Genomic DNA, 14,656 nt, shown 5'->3' with positions numbered 1-14,656 from the left:
CACCGCAGCAGTTATGACCACTGTAAACACCTCGCGCATTATCGTGCAGTTTATGCAGAACCAGCACCTGAAAAACCAGGCGAGGAGGTGACGGCAGCGCGGTGATGAGGATATGAACACACTTTTCTCTAAAACCACGTTCCCCCACAATTTGGAAATCATGGTGTTAATGGGGCAGGCTCATGCCGTGGAAGGCCGATTCTGGGCCTGGGAAACAACCGCAGAGTGGTGGGACCGCATAGCGTTGCAGGTCTGGGATGATTCCCAGTGGCTTCGAAACTTTCGCGTGCGTAAGGGCACTTTCATGGAACTTTGTGACTTGCTTTCCCCTGCCCTGAAGAGCAAGAATACCAAGATGAGAGCAGCCCGCACAGTTCCGAAGCGAGTGGCAATAGCCCTGTGGAAGCTTGCAACGCCAGACAGCTACCGGTCAGTCGGGAATCAATTTGGTGTGGGCAAATCTACTGTGGGCAAATCTTGCTGTGATGCAAGTAGCCAACACAATCACTGAGCTGCTGCTATCAAAGGTAGTGACTCTGGGAAATGTGCAGGTCATACTAGATGGCTTTGCTGCAATGGGATTCCCTAACTGTGGTGGGGCTATAGACGGAACACATATCCCTATCTTGGGACCGAACCACCAGGGCAACCAGTACATAAACTGCAAGGGATACTTTTCAATGGTTCTGCAAGCACTGGTGGATCACAAGGGACTTTTCACCAACATCAACATGGGATGGCCAGGAAAGGTTCATGAAGCTTGTGTCTTCAGGAACTCTGGTCTGTTTAAACAGCTGCAGGAAGGGATTTACTTCCCAGACCAGAAAATAACTGTTGGGGATGTTGAAATGCCAATAGTTATCCTTGGGGACCCAGCCTATCCCTTAATGCCCTGGCTCATGAAGCCGTACACAGGCACCCTGGACACTAGTCAGGAGCTGTTCATCTACAGGCTGACCAAGTGCAGAATGGTGGGAGAGTGTGCATTTGGACATTTAAAGGGTCGCTGGCACAATTTACTGACTCGCTCAGACCTCAGCAAAACCAATATTCCCATTGTTATTACTGCTTGGGAGATAACTCACAAGGTAGCCCGAGTGGGGTGTGGGAGGAGGGTAGGAGGGAAGGAAAAGGCCACTTTAAAACTTGTTGAATGCCAGCCTTCTGTTGCTTGGGCTGTCCATTGGGGTGGAGTGGTTGGGTGCCCGGAGCCTCCCACCCGCGTTCTTGGGCATCTGGGTGAGGAGGCTATGGAACTTGGGGAGGAGGGAGGGCGGTTAAGCAGGGGCTGCAGCGGCGGTCTGTGATTCTGCTGCCGTTCACGAACCTCCACCAGGTGCTGGAGCACGTCCATTTGATCCCGCAGTAGCCCCAGCATTTCCTCATACCTCCTCTGATCTTGCTGCCACCACCTCTCCTCACATTCATCAGCCACCGTCCTGTACTCTGCTATTGTGTCCCTCCACACAGCTCTGTCAGTGCCGGACGACTGCATGAGCTCAGTGAACATGTCATCGCGCGTGCATTTTTTTTGCTGCCTTATCTGATATAGCCTCTGGGAAGGAGGAGGGAGGCTTGAAACATTTGCAGCTGCTGGAGGAAAAAAAGGGAGTGAAGTATTTAAAAAGATACATTTTACAGAACCATGGCTATACTCTTTCACGGTGAACAACACTATTCACATTACATAGCACATGTGATTTGGGTACAAGGTCGCATTTTGCATCTTATATTGAATACCTGCAGCTTTGGTGTTAGAGATCACACAGGCAGGGCCGGGCAACAGAATTCGGCTTGCAGACGGCCATGGTAAGCCATAGTCTTTTGGCTTCTGGAACCTTCATAACAGCAGCCCCCTCCTTTCCCATACCAAGCAAAGCCCGTTGAGTTGGCCATTTACTGCTGCAGTTTTCCTGTTAATGTGCAGCAGCAGAAATCGAACTAACCCCCTCCCCCCATCCAATTCTCTGGGATGATCGCTTTTCCCCTCCCCCCACCGCCTGGCTGGTATCAGGGAAGATCCCTGCTAGCCAAACGTGAACAGCTCAGCGCCAGTGGCCCCCCCTCCCACCGCGTGGCTAACTGTGGGTAGGATTTCTTTTCAGCCACAGGCAAACAGCTCAGTTGGAACGGGCACCTCTGAATGTCCCCTTAATTAAATTCCCCTATTTCAACCAGGTTACCATGAACGATATCACTCTCCTGAGGACAACACAGAGAGATAAAGAACGGATTTTATTTGAATGCCAGCAAACACCGGGACCATACGCTGTCAGGCTTTGTCATGCAATGATACCAGATTACTTGCTACTAGCATGGCGTGGTAAAGTGTCCTACCATGGAGGACGGAATAAGGCTGCTCTCCCCAGAAACTTTCTGCAAAGGCTTTTAGAGTACCTCCAGGAGAGCTTCATGGAGAGGTCCCTGGAAGATTTCCGCTCCATCCCCAGACATGTTAACAGACTTTTCCAGTAGCAGTACTGGCCACGAATGCATCCCAAGTCCTCAGGGCTAGTTAATCATTAAAAAACGCTTGCTTTTATAACGTGTATTATATTTAAAAAGGTACACTCACCAGAGGTCCCTTCTCCAGCTTCATTGGGTTGGGAGGGTATTTCAGTCAGGATGATAAAAAGATCCTGGCTGTCGGGGAAAACAGTGTGCTGTGTGCTCTCCCAAAGCTCCTCGTCCTCCACAGCTTCCCCATCTGCAAAATCCTCAGGCATGGCGGAGAGTACCCCATCCTCAGAGTCCATGGACAGGGGTGGGGTAGCGGTGTTGGGCCCCCCCTAGAATTGCATATAGCTCAGCGTAGAAGCGGCATGTCTGGGGCTCTGTCCCGGAGCATCCGTTTGATTCTTTGATTTTCTGGTACGCTTGTCTGAGCTCTTAAAGTTTCACACGGCACTGTGTTGCGTCCCTGATGTAGCCTCTGTCCCTCATGGCCTCTGAGATATTTTGAAATGTTTTGGCATTTCGTCTTTTGGAACGTAGTTCTGATAGCACGGATTCCTCTCCCCATAGAGCGGTCAGATCCCGTACCTCCCGTTCGGTCCATGCTGGAGCTCTTTTTCGATTGTGGGACTGCATGGTCACCTGTGCTGATGAGCTCGCCTGGCCAAACAGGAAATGAGATTCAAAAGTTCCCCGGCGCTTTTCCTGTACACCTGGCCAGTGCATCCGAGTTCAGAGTGCTGTCCAGAGCGGTCACAATGGTGCACTGTGGGATAGCTCCCGGAGGCCTATACCTTCGAATTGTGTCCACACTAACTCTAATTCGAAACGGTGATGTCGATTTCAGTGCTAATCCCCTCGTTGGGGAGGAGTACAGAAATCGGTTTTAATAGTCCTTTATGTTGAAAAAATGGCTTTGTTGTGTGGACGGGTGCAGGGTTAATTCGGATTTAATGCTGCTGAATACGATATAAACTCGTAGTGTAGACCAGGCCTTAGAATTTTCATAAAGCTGTTGGGGAAAATTAAACTTTTGTTAACCTTCAGGCTTTTAGAACATTTTTAATTATTAATGAGGAATTGCTGTATATATAGTTTTTAGAATATTAGAGTTGTGTTTTAAATGTTTCTTTAGTCAGTTGGATGATTGTAAGTCAGAACTAAGGTACATTGCCACAAGTATTTGTGGAAGTGTGCATATATTTATTTTTGAGTTCTCTCTGAACAATTCCAGGTTCTTAGCTATTGAGAAATCTAGTTTTCCTCTTCAAGTTGAAGTCAGAAGTATTAAATGAAGTTAGTATGGATTGTCTGTGTTTTAACTGTGTTCCTGTAGATGAACATAGAGAATTCAAATATTGTCATTGAACTGACCTGAGCACATATTGGAAGATGTCTAATTTTATTCTTATCCTCAAGGTCAGCTAGCATCTTTGAACACAGAAAAACATCATTTTCTGCAAATTTGGGCCTCAGTCCATAACACTTAGGCAGGCGTACAAATTTAAGCGCACATGTAGTTGCACTGAAGACCATATGCATAAGTGTTTACAGGTTTGGGGCTTGAATTACCTTCTTTTCCTTTGAGCTTTTGGGGGGGGGGGGGGGAGCCAAGTTTTAGAGGCTGCACATCTGCAGTATTTTCTAGTCTTGTGACAGTCAATTTATAAAAATCTGATTGGGTGCAAAATGTGAGTAATTGCAAAGAAAACCACCTTGTAAAAAAACTCACAGATTTTATTATTGAAGTGCTTGCAAACCAGTGTTATGTTGAAATAAATCTTCACATACCTGTAGCAAAGATGAGGCATCCTACCAGAATATATCTTTAAGAAGTGATGCTATTCAAATTAGAGTTTGAATAGCTGCAGCATACTTAAAATGGCTGCCAGCATGATCTATTATCCTCTTCCATGTATGGCATTTTGTTCATTTTTAGTATTCTTACAGGAACCTAAAATTATTCTATTTATATACAAATCAGTTATTCATCATATCCCCAGGATTCTCCTCATCTAGATTTTTTTTAATTGACAGTATTAGTAGATTATTCCCTTAGTGTCAGATCCACCAGGTACGGAACCTTTTCAGCTCCATTAGCTGCAATGGAAGGTGAGACTATTCAGCAGCTTTCTATATCAGCCCCTTAATAGACAGTGCATGCTACACATTGCAACAGTTTAATAGGGAGATCAAAGAGTGATGCTTTTGTCTGCTAGGTCTGCAATCGCTTTACAATTCGCTTCCTAGTTTGCTGTTGTAAATTAGTCTTTCCTCTGTTGGCTTTTTTGTGAGGCATCAGTATTTATTCACTTCCACTTTCTTAGGGTTTTTTGACCATTTTTTATGTGGTGTGGAGTCTCAGGTGTTAGAGCCCAGAGTGTTCTTTGCCTACGCAGTTGGCAAGGGCACATGCCAGAAGAGAATTGTGGTAGTACGTGCCAATTTAAGAGTAGGCAGGGACTGTGGGGATATAGTCATGATGATTTGTAGTTTTATTGCCGAACATCAAGTCATTCAAGAGATTTACTCACCGCACAAACCTCAATGCCAGAATATGTATTGATATTAGCTCTGAAAAAGAGGGTGAGTACTGCAGGTGCTATGACAAGCTCTGCACCCCCTTGTAGCAATCATTCTGTTATCAGATTCTGAAGAGAAAGCAAGCACTCTCCCACTCCTCTGGGATGCTCCCAAATTGGATTTTCCTGTGTGGTAAAGCAGTGAGCTGCCAGATTTCTCTCAATTAGATGTGTCAGAATTATGTTTTTAGAGCAAAATCGTATTTTCTGAGATATTGTCATGCTTAACTCCCAATTCTTGGTGCTCAAAAGCAGCGATGTAAAACCTTTACTGTTTTTTTGCCCCATTACAAACATATTTGCAGCATGTGAATCCAGGTATTGTTGGGCCGTGGGCAAGAGCTACAAATATGTATCTGAGAACACCTAACTAAAATTTAAGCAGTGACTGGCACTTCTTCAATGTCTGTGGTCAGTGGTGGGTTAAGCCTTCATGTGATCTAGATTCTTTCCAAACAAAGGACCCCATCCCACAACAAGCCAAAGTTCTCCTGGCTCCTTGCTGATGCAAACTTTTGCTTTTCCATTAGTCTCTAAGCATCTCTGGTGGCAGGGGCCTCACTATGTGCACTTAGATCCAAACTTTGATGTCCATGAATCCTACCTTAATCTGTCTTTGGCTATACTCAGGCATGGTGTTGTCACTCATTTGGGTTTATTAGTGCAGAATGACTCACCAATGTATAAGTCCCTAGGATAGCGTATAGGGTTTCTAAGAAAACATTGAAAGGATGCAGCATTTTTGTGGTGAGAGGCATGGTGCAGTTTGGGTGTTTGTCACACTTGAAAAGCAAGCATGTGAGGTATCTCAGGGCTTGTCTACACATGGAGTAACTCTGGAACTATTCCAAAATAACTCAGTGTGTGGATGCTATTAGAAATCAGAGTTCCCTTTTCCAAAATAGCTTAATCCACTTTACAAGAACAATATTTTCAGAGAATATTTTCCACTATATGACATAGAAACTGACAATCGGAAGAGAGGGCATTAAACACTTTTGTTCTTCTGACAGTACTTTGCTCTAGTGACAGTAGATGGGGTTGAACCAAAACTCTGGTTCCTAACATCCTTGAACTTTGAAGAGGATGTACTTTGGAATTGTAACCCAGATCTCCACTTCACAATCTACAATTCGATAAATCATAACTCTAGTCCCAATCAGTTTGCAAGTTTCGGATTGTTTGAACTCTACATTTACATCCACTTTTTGCAGGTTGTGCCTCTCTTTAATAACAACAGAAATCCTCACTTGAGAGTGGAAATGCCAGTATCTTAAGAGTAGTCCAGCAGGAGCCAGGATCTCCATCTACCCAAGAAAAACAATTATATTAAGAGAGTGTAGAAAAAATATGCCAAACTTATCCAGTAGCTAGGACAGAGTGCGGTTAGAGTGGAGTGGAAAGCCAGTATCTACTGCCAAGGGCCCCAGTAGCAACAGTATATGACATTGAGTAAACAGATTAATATGCCACTAGATATTTGGTATTACTCCTATTTCAGCAAAAGACACACAGAGAAGTGAAAATGGAAGACACATTGAAAGAAATGGATTATTCCTAAGCATATTCAATATATATCTAGGTGTCACATCTCCAAACTGGTCTCATCCTCAGAGGATTCTTCATAAAACCTCTTTAGGTCAGGGGTGCTGGAACAATTTGTTTAGTGTGGGTGCTGAGAGCCATTGAACCTAACTGTAAACCCTGTTTATGATGGAAACCACTTCAAGCCACCCCTAGTTCCAGCACCTATGCTTTAGGTCCTTGTTTGTTGGTTAAGGCTTCTTCTAAGTGTTAAACTACAGTATCTTTCTGAGCCTCAGGTGATAGAGAGGACTGCATCTTTAATTAAAAAGAATGAGTGTCAGGGTAGTGGTGTTTCAAAATATCCAGGTGTACCCTAGGCCATTCAGATTACGAGGAACTAAATTTCAGTCATTGAAATTAGATTTTGTTAAATTAAGTGCTGAGGTTGCTGATTGTTATATGGCCAAAGTGGGAGTAGTTTGGGTAGTCGGTTCACATATTAGGATGATGCTTATTTGTGTGATCATCCCACCCTGTCTTTTTGAATTAAGTTACCATTTATTGAATTAGGGTTAACACCTTTGTGGTACATTGTATTAAAAAAGACACTTGTGTATGAGTAGATGTGGCACTATGTACCCTCTCTAGTAGGAGGAGGGATGCTAGTGAACTTCCTCCATTAGCAACCTTTGTAGCCATTCCTCCTGGAGAGAAACACATACACTTGTTCAAAATGCATTCTCCAGATTCAGGGGGTTTTCCTGATCCAGGACCTCTTGTCCCCAGAGGATTCCAATCCTTAGGGAAAGATTGGAAGGACTTGGCCAACTGAGGCTTCATAAAACTGGGCCTCATAACTCATTTTTCTGAGCTAAAGCTGGGAAGAACTTGTAGCTACAAGGAAACCTACAAGGAAATGGGGTGTTGAAAGACTTTTCCTGTCAAAGCCCACTTTGGAGTTGGGATGAACTCAGGTAAATGTATTGGTATGTAAAGGTTCCTTTATTGTTTTTAATGTGCTTTCTAATGCTTTTAATCTTAAGAATAAAGTACACTTGTGTAGAAAGAGCTGTGTGGTAACTTATATCTGTAGCAGTTGCTCCGTTATCAGTCTCTGACAAGAAAGCAAGCAGGTCCGTTTAACTTTAGGCAAACTGTCTTTGCTGGGAAATAAACAGGGAAGGCAGGGAACTGTGCAGTCTGAACCTATCCTGGCCAGAAGGGAATGAAATGTATGTCTTCAATCAAGAGAGGCAACATGAGGGGAGGTGGAAGCTGAGAGTGAGTGCTCTTGCTAGGACACCAAGGGGAAATACAGGCACAGTTGCTCTGAACTGTGACAGTATGTTCATCCCACCGTGTCTTCTGGCCTTGCATTGGCAGAGATAAGCAGTTAACCAGGTTCGCTGTGAGTTTCTTTGGAGGTTCAAGCTAATTATGAACTCCAGTTCCTCCTGTCATAGGCCCTACTTTCCTTATCCTTTGCTGTGTTCAGAAGAGTCTGGGGGGCCTTTCTCCTCATCCATCCTTCTCAGACAAAGTGGCCCTGCATGTTCATAGAGAGGAGAATGCAGGAATGGGCTGCTTTCTCCATGATAACTAACAGTGTTCTGTGGAGACAGGCAGGGGAACGAAAGTGCCTACATATGCATACTGCAACACAAGCTGGAAAAGCAAGGCTGTAATTAGTCACTGCAGGGAGCAAAGAATTTGAGAATTGTACAGGTAGTTGGAATTTGTGTGGGATATGGCAGGTGATGGGATGGGGGATCAGGAGTGTTGTGGGGAGAGGGATGACATTACCTCTTGCTAGCAATTCTGGAAAGAGAAATTGGGGTTTGTGCTGGAAGTGAGGAGTCAGTTCAGTCTCTTACCGGGGAGTGACTAAAAGGTAAGGGAGGAATCAAGATTTGGGTGTGAAGGGCTCTGGTGGCATGGGATAAGGAGCTGAGGCATAGTGTGTCAGGTATGATTGGCTTGGAAAACTCCAGGAGGTAAGTGGGGCTAGAAATTGGACTCAACTCCTGACATTCATGGGTTAGGAGGGGAAGTAATTATTGGTGGTAGTGGGGTGGCAAAATAAATGCAATACATATAATAGAGCTGCAATTTAAAGGAACAGTAAATACACAGACTTACCTGCAACATTCACATTCCATATTTGATAATATTATAATATAATGTAACTTAACAATCATATCTCCAAAAAGCAGTCCAGCTTTCTCAAACACTGTTGCTTGAAAGGAAAGGGTAGTGTCCCATACAGTAATAGTTCAAAAAGAACAGGAGTACTTGTGGCACCTTAGAGACTAACAAATTTACTTGAGCATAAGCTTTCGTGGGCTACAGCCTACTTCATCAGATGCATAGAACGGAACATATAGTAAGAAGATATATATACATACAGAGAATATGAAAAGGTGGAAGTTGCCATACCAACTTTGAGGCTAATTAATTAAGATGAACTATTATCAGCAGGAGGGAAAAAAAACTTTTGTAGTGATAATCAAGGTGCCCCATTTCAGATAGTTGACAAGAAGGTGTAAGGATACTTAACATGGGGTTAAGATATGAAAGGCTGCCAGTTTGCTATTCTGCTTTAAGTGGCTGGGCTGAAATTAGAAAAATATCAGGAGTCTGCTGTTGACTTCTGACGTTACTCCTTTTCTCATTGAAAATTTTGTCTTAGTCCCAAGGTTCTGCAAGAGGTATTAAAATCATGCTCCAAAATTTCTTATCTTAAATTGTTGTTCTCAAAGGGGTCCTAAATGAGAGTTGCTCATGATGTCAACCTCCAGCATGCATGGAATAAAATTGTTCAAAGAAAGTAGACACAGGCCATGTTTATACTAGGAGCCCTTTACCAGAATACACATACTGATATACTATATCGGCCAAGTGCTCCTAAATTTGGAAGTAGCTTATAATGGCAAAGCAGTGCTTTTAGTGGTATAGTTTATTTCTCTCTGTCCCCACACCTCTCTCAACCCAAGTGAAACAAGCTTTATGGCAAAAGCTCAGTTTTGCTAGAATAACTGCATCTACACTAGAGACTTTTGCTGGCCCAGCTATGTTGGTCAGGGATCCCATGTCTTCAAACTCCTGACCAACAGTGCTATGCCAGAGGAAGTCTTGTCTTCTGGGTTCTCCAGTACCTGGATGTGCTCGGCACTTATTTTCAAAATAGTCAGTTGAAGTTTGACTCACCAGCACAATGTTACTTGGGCTATGTCTACACTACAACCTTGGCCAGCATAGCAATGTCGATCAGGGGTGTGATCTCTGATTGTCAGAGATGAGCCAGCAGAAAGTCCTAAGGTAGACCGTTACACCAGCAAAACTGTGCTTTTACTGATACTGCGTGTGAGTGAGTGAGAGAGAGCAAGAGAGTGGGGCAGGGTGGTGGTGGAGGAATAGACAAATTTGCAACTCTGCCACTATAAGCTGTCCTCACTAGAAGTTCGATATCGGTATAGCTATATCTATAAAGCACCACTAGTGTAGTCATGACCTGAGTTTTGCCAGTGGTATTTTCTAGTTCAACAGCCCAATCCTACCATCCTTTTTGTCTTTGCTTTCCCAAGCGTTCACATGTCTATTTTAGCCAGTTGGTCTTTTGTCCGGTTAATTTCAAAGAATTTCTTTCCGCTTCGTTCTCAAATGAGAAGTCTCTTGTTTCCTACTCTATGTAGTGTAGCACTCAGGATTTCAACCATCTCATAGCCAGAACTCCCTGTTCTGTGAGAATAAGGCAGAGGACACCTTGCTGAATAATAAGATTTTATGGTCTCTCTGATGGGTGACCAGTCTTACAGCAATTTAAACTCTTAAAATTTAGGCTTTCTAAAAATCTTTTCAGTAATCATTTTTCATACAGAGACTCAAGTGGAGAAAATTTCCAGAATATAGGAATTTATAAGAGAAGATAATGATACAATTTCAGGACATCTAAGAAACGTTGCCCCTCAGTCCTATGACAAAGTGTTGCCTAAATACTGAGGTTTCACTGGTAAAATAATACATTTGATTTCTAGGTAGTACATCCGTACAACGTATTTGTAAATAATGCCCCAATCCCCAAAGCCTGGACCTTGTAACATTTATTTCCATACAGTATGCACAAGCAGGGCTTGGTCTTTAAAATATTAACTGCTGAATGATTTTTGTGTTCTCATTTGCTACTGGTGTGGGACAGAAGTATCTGGATTCCACTGGTATAAGCAGGGGTGCTGCAACAATTTATATGTGGGGATGCTGAGAGCCACTGAACCAAACTGTAAACCCTGTATATAATGGAAACCACTTCAAGCCAGGGGGTGCTGCCACATCCCCAGCCCCCCTAGTTCCAGCACCTGTGAGTACAGAACATTTTCAACACCTTAACTGGAATTTTAATCACAAAAGGTAGTACAAATAATACTATCTAATCCATGTTCTGATTGAATATTTCTCTAGGTAACTACCATTTTAATACTTCTACATGCGGTGTGGTTTTAAGTGGCTGATCACATATATAAAAATTTGGTTAATTTCATTCTTCGCACCAAAGAATTTAGGTGTTAAGTTGTTGCTGGGTGGAGCTAAACTATATTCCTCTGAACCCCTTCAAAATCAATAAAAAGAGCTGAGATTTCTTAGTTCCAGGAAAGGCTGGGTTATCCAGAACTTTGTTGGTAGTATTAATATGCAATATGGATGTGGTATATTCTTGGGAACAAACATAAGTTATTTTGGGCTGTAATGGTTAGACGCAAAAGGTGTACTGACGGGTTCTGTGTAAACCGCATGATGATGTCTCCCCAAGTACTATAGTATCTGCACTATATGTATACCAGGTACTCCCTGTGCTAGGCAGTTTTGCAAGGAGTCTATCAGGAGGTTTGACTAGTGTAATAATGTACTAAGTTTTTCAGCAAGTAAAACTTCATTCTTCTTTGAGGATTCAGACTACTACCTGGTGCAGATTTTGTAGTAGTGCTGGCTTTTTGCAGCAGCTTTGTTTTGTCTGATGAGAGGATCTGTGGCATCTTTGAAGATTTTGTACGTATGAGCCCCAAGGAAAGATAAATATAACTACACAAAACTGCACTGCTCTCCCAGTGCAGGGCGCAGTCTCTGAATCTAGCCGCTCCATTCTTATTCCAGAAGGCACATCTTGTGGGATTTCTGCTCAGTAATCTTAGCTGGCCCTTGTTGCCCAGTGACAGCGAGATGACTCATAGCATTACGATGAAGGTAATACCAACACTGGCGGTAACATGCACACAGCACTGGGAGATAGGCCCCTAACTGATGAGACTAGCAACAAGGTTAATAGCTAGATCATCACGTTACCTGGTACAGCACTTTTGAGGCCCTATGTTAAATGAGCATTGGGAATACTTATGTGCAAACTTGTTTTCCCGGAATGGTTCTTCAGTAATTCATTTACATCATACAAAAATAGCTAGGATATTTCCTTCTTGAATATATACTTATTTTTCTTCCTTCCTTCTTTCCCCCTGTTTAATCTACAGAACAAAAAGAATGAAAGCATTTTCTAAAAGTTTGACTCAATAGTTTCATTATAGGTACAGTACATCAATGATACGCAGTCTTTGGAACAAATATGCTAGTTGGCGACAGCTGGTGCCTTGAATAAGGGCTTTAAAATTTTGTTAGAGCTTTCCTTTGATTGATCTCCTCTTCCCCCCACCCAAACCCCAAACCCCACCTTGAACAAATACTTTGTTGTTTAATCTGCCTTGTTTATTATCTTTTGGCTTTAGTTATATTATCAGTCCTCTAGGTTTTAAAAATAGATTGAGAACTTGTATTCAGATACATGGAAAAATCTGGCTTCTAATAACTGAAAATGTGCAGTATACAGTACCGGCACTCTAGCAGAGTAGTAGAGAGCACTAGCAGTTACAATTCTTGAACCTAAGTGGAACACATCTTAAACTGTAACATTTTTTCTGCTATGATTGCTTTGTTTAGCTTGATTTCAGATGTGAAACTGGGTTCAGAGTTCCTTAAAGACACAGTTAGAAACAAAGACTTGCTTAGTAAAAGAGTGTGCAGAACTATGTTGAATGCAACTCAATATCACTGCATAGGAAGTCATGACATGCATGTATTGCTTGAAGCTTTCCAATGATAAAGGCAGCTTCATTTTAGAAAAATCTGTATTAGTTCCAATCCCATTTTAACTTTCACCTCTTTTTTTTTCCCCATTGATCAACAAAGATTAAAATTCTCTGATCAGTAATCTTAGCAGGGTTGGGGTTTTTTTTTTTTAATAGCTTCCATTTTGGTGCAGTGCAGTGCAGACTTTTGGTTTAACTGGCTGAATTGATATTCTGAGCAGCAAGTAAGCAAGGATGACAGAGCATCAGTACAGCTACTCCTATTAGTGCTCAGGGAGGTATGCTTAGTTGTAATTGCCCGCTCTTGTCTAAGAGGCAGCGCAGTCACGAAACACTGCTGTCCTTAGGATACTCTACAAAAGCTTTCAACTTTGAGGCATAATGTTTATACATGCTTTAAGAAACAGATGCATTTTCCTCTGTATTTCGTCAGTTTCTGTATAGAATGTGTTGTTTCACATGCAGAATCTGAGCTTGTAGTTTGTAAAATACAGTGACTAGGATCATGTGAATAGTTTGAATGTTTAAAAGACATTTGTAAATATGCTTACACTGTACATATGCTTTGGGGCAAATGTTGACAGTAATGAACTGTGCTGTTATATGTAAAATGTAATGTTTTGAAAGAACAGGTGGCTCTCCTTTTGTCCTGTAGCAGTTGGATTATTTTTTTCACAATAAGTGCTTTAAATGCTTATTGTACAGCTATGGCATGGTATGAAATCTAGTTTATATCCCCACAGCTCCAGCCCAGTACATTCATGTGTTAATTTCAGATGTGAAGTTGTAACTTTCTAAAAATACTACGTAGAAAGTAGCTGCCTCAAAACAATTTGCAATAATTCCTCAAAGTGAAAAGTTAACATTTTAGATGCTACAGTTTGAAGAAAACTGTGCCCCCCCCCAAAAGGATGGTTCTCTCCAGTAACAACAACCTGATATTTTTAGTATGAAGCATTAAGGGTTCCTATGTCCTAATCGGTAAAAAATGCTGAACATTACTACCATATGTTTATTTGGTTTTACAATACATGCTAATGAGATCAATTTAAATTAAATTTAGTGCTGGCTATGTGCTCGTACTGTATTGGCTGTTAAATTTGTGTAAGAGCATAATACTGTGAAATAAACATAAATATTGTACGAATACTGCAGACCCAGAAGCACAAAACATTTTTCTGGAATAATAGGAATTTACAGGATATATTTATGTTGTGCTGATCTTGTTTTTGTTTTTTACCTTTGCTTGCAAACATATTTATTTCTGGTAAAATATGATTTCTAGGTAACATAATTTGAAATACAGAAATGTTCATTCTCGTGGCTGTTGAATTTGTCACTAAATTAAAAAAATAAATTGGAAAGCACTTGGTCTATAACCTGAAATTCAGAAAATAGCTCTGCAGCCTGTGTCTGATCACTGTAAAGATGAAGTGAATTTGTTGCTTTCCCTCACCTCCTCTAGTCCCCTCCATACAGAACCTTTCCCCCCTCCTTCTTCTCAAATGATAGTGATAGAACTTGACAGTCCTTGTCCTTGAAGGTTTCTCCCGTTTCGGAGTAAGTGTCATATTCCTGGTAGTTTGCCATCTTCCGTTTTTGTCATTATCCCAAGGGAAGTATTAAAACCACAAACAACAACATGGTGGTTCAGTCCATTTTCCTTACAGAGCAACATTTTCTTCCCTTACTGTAGCTGCTGTTCGCCTTCCTTCTTCAGCAGTCTTAAACCGCAGGCAATACATGTACCCTGTGCTTGCACTCTGCTAGCAAGATGCTCTGACAGAAATATCAGCTCTCTCCCCCACCTGCTTGGTCAGGAATGGTACAGTCTGCAGAGGGACTCCTGTAATGTAGCTCAGCTTATCAATCCCTTACAGATGCCGAACAGTGATTACTCCGCTGTGTAATTGAAATCATTTTGGATTTGTGATGATATCTTAGCCAAGTAAGTAGCGACATCCA

The 14,656-nt window shown here is 42.1% G+C and overlaps 1 protein-coding gene across 17 annotated transcripts in view; it reads left to right on the top strand.

The window, feature by feature from the left end:
* Positions 1-14,656, top strand: part of ATP2B2 (ATPase plasma membrane Ca2+ transporting 2) — a 708,548-nt gene that overhangs the window by 277,196 nt on the left and 416,696 nt on the right. For 3 of the 17 annotated variants that reach the window (XM_043550963.1, XM_043550958.1, XM_043550960.1), the window contains exon 1: positions 14,349-14,639. The exons of 4 other annotated variants lie outside the window; for them this stretch is intronic. The gene's annotated coding sequence lies outside the window, so the exon portion shown is untranslated. Of the gene's footprint in view, positions 1-14,347; positions 14,640-14,656 lie in introns of those variants that run through there. 10 more of the 17 variants (XM_043550955.1, XM_043550954.1, XM_043550953.1 and 7 more) reach the window with 6 other exon arrangements.

The sequence above is a fragment of the Chelonia mydas genome, chromosome 7 (assembly GCF_015237465.2).
Source record: "Chelonia mydas isolate rCheMyd1 chromosome 7, rCheMyd1.pri.v2, whole genome shotgun sequence".
Lineage (NCBI taxonomy): Eukaryota > Metazoa > Chordata > Testudines > Cheloniidae > Chelonia > Chelonia mydas.
This window is presented reverse-complemented; position numbering and strand designations above follow the sequence as displayed.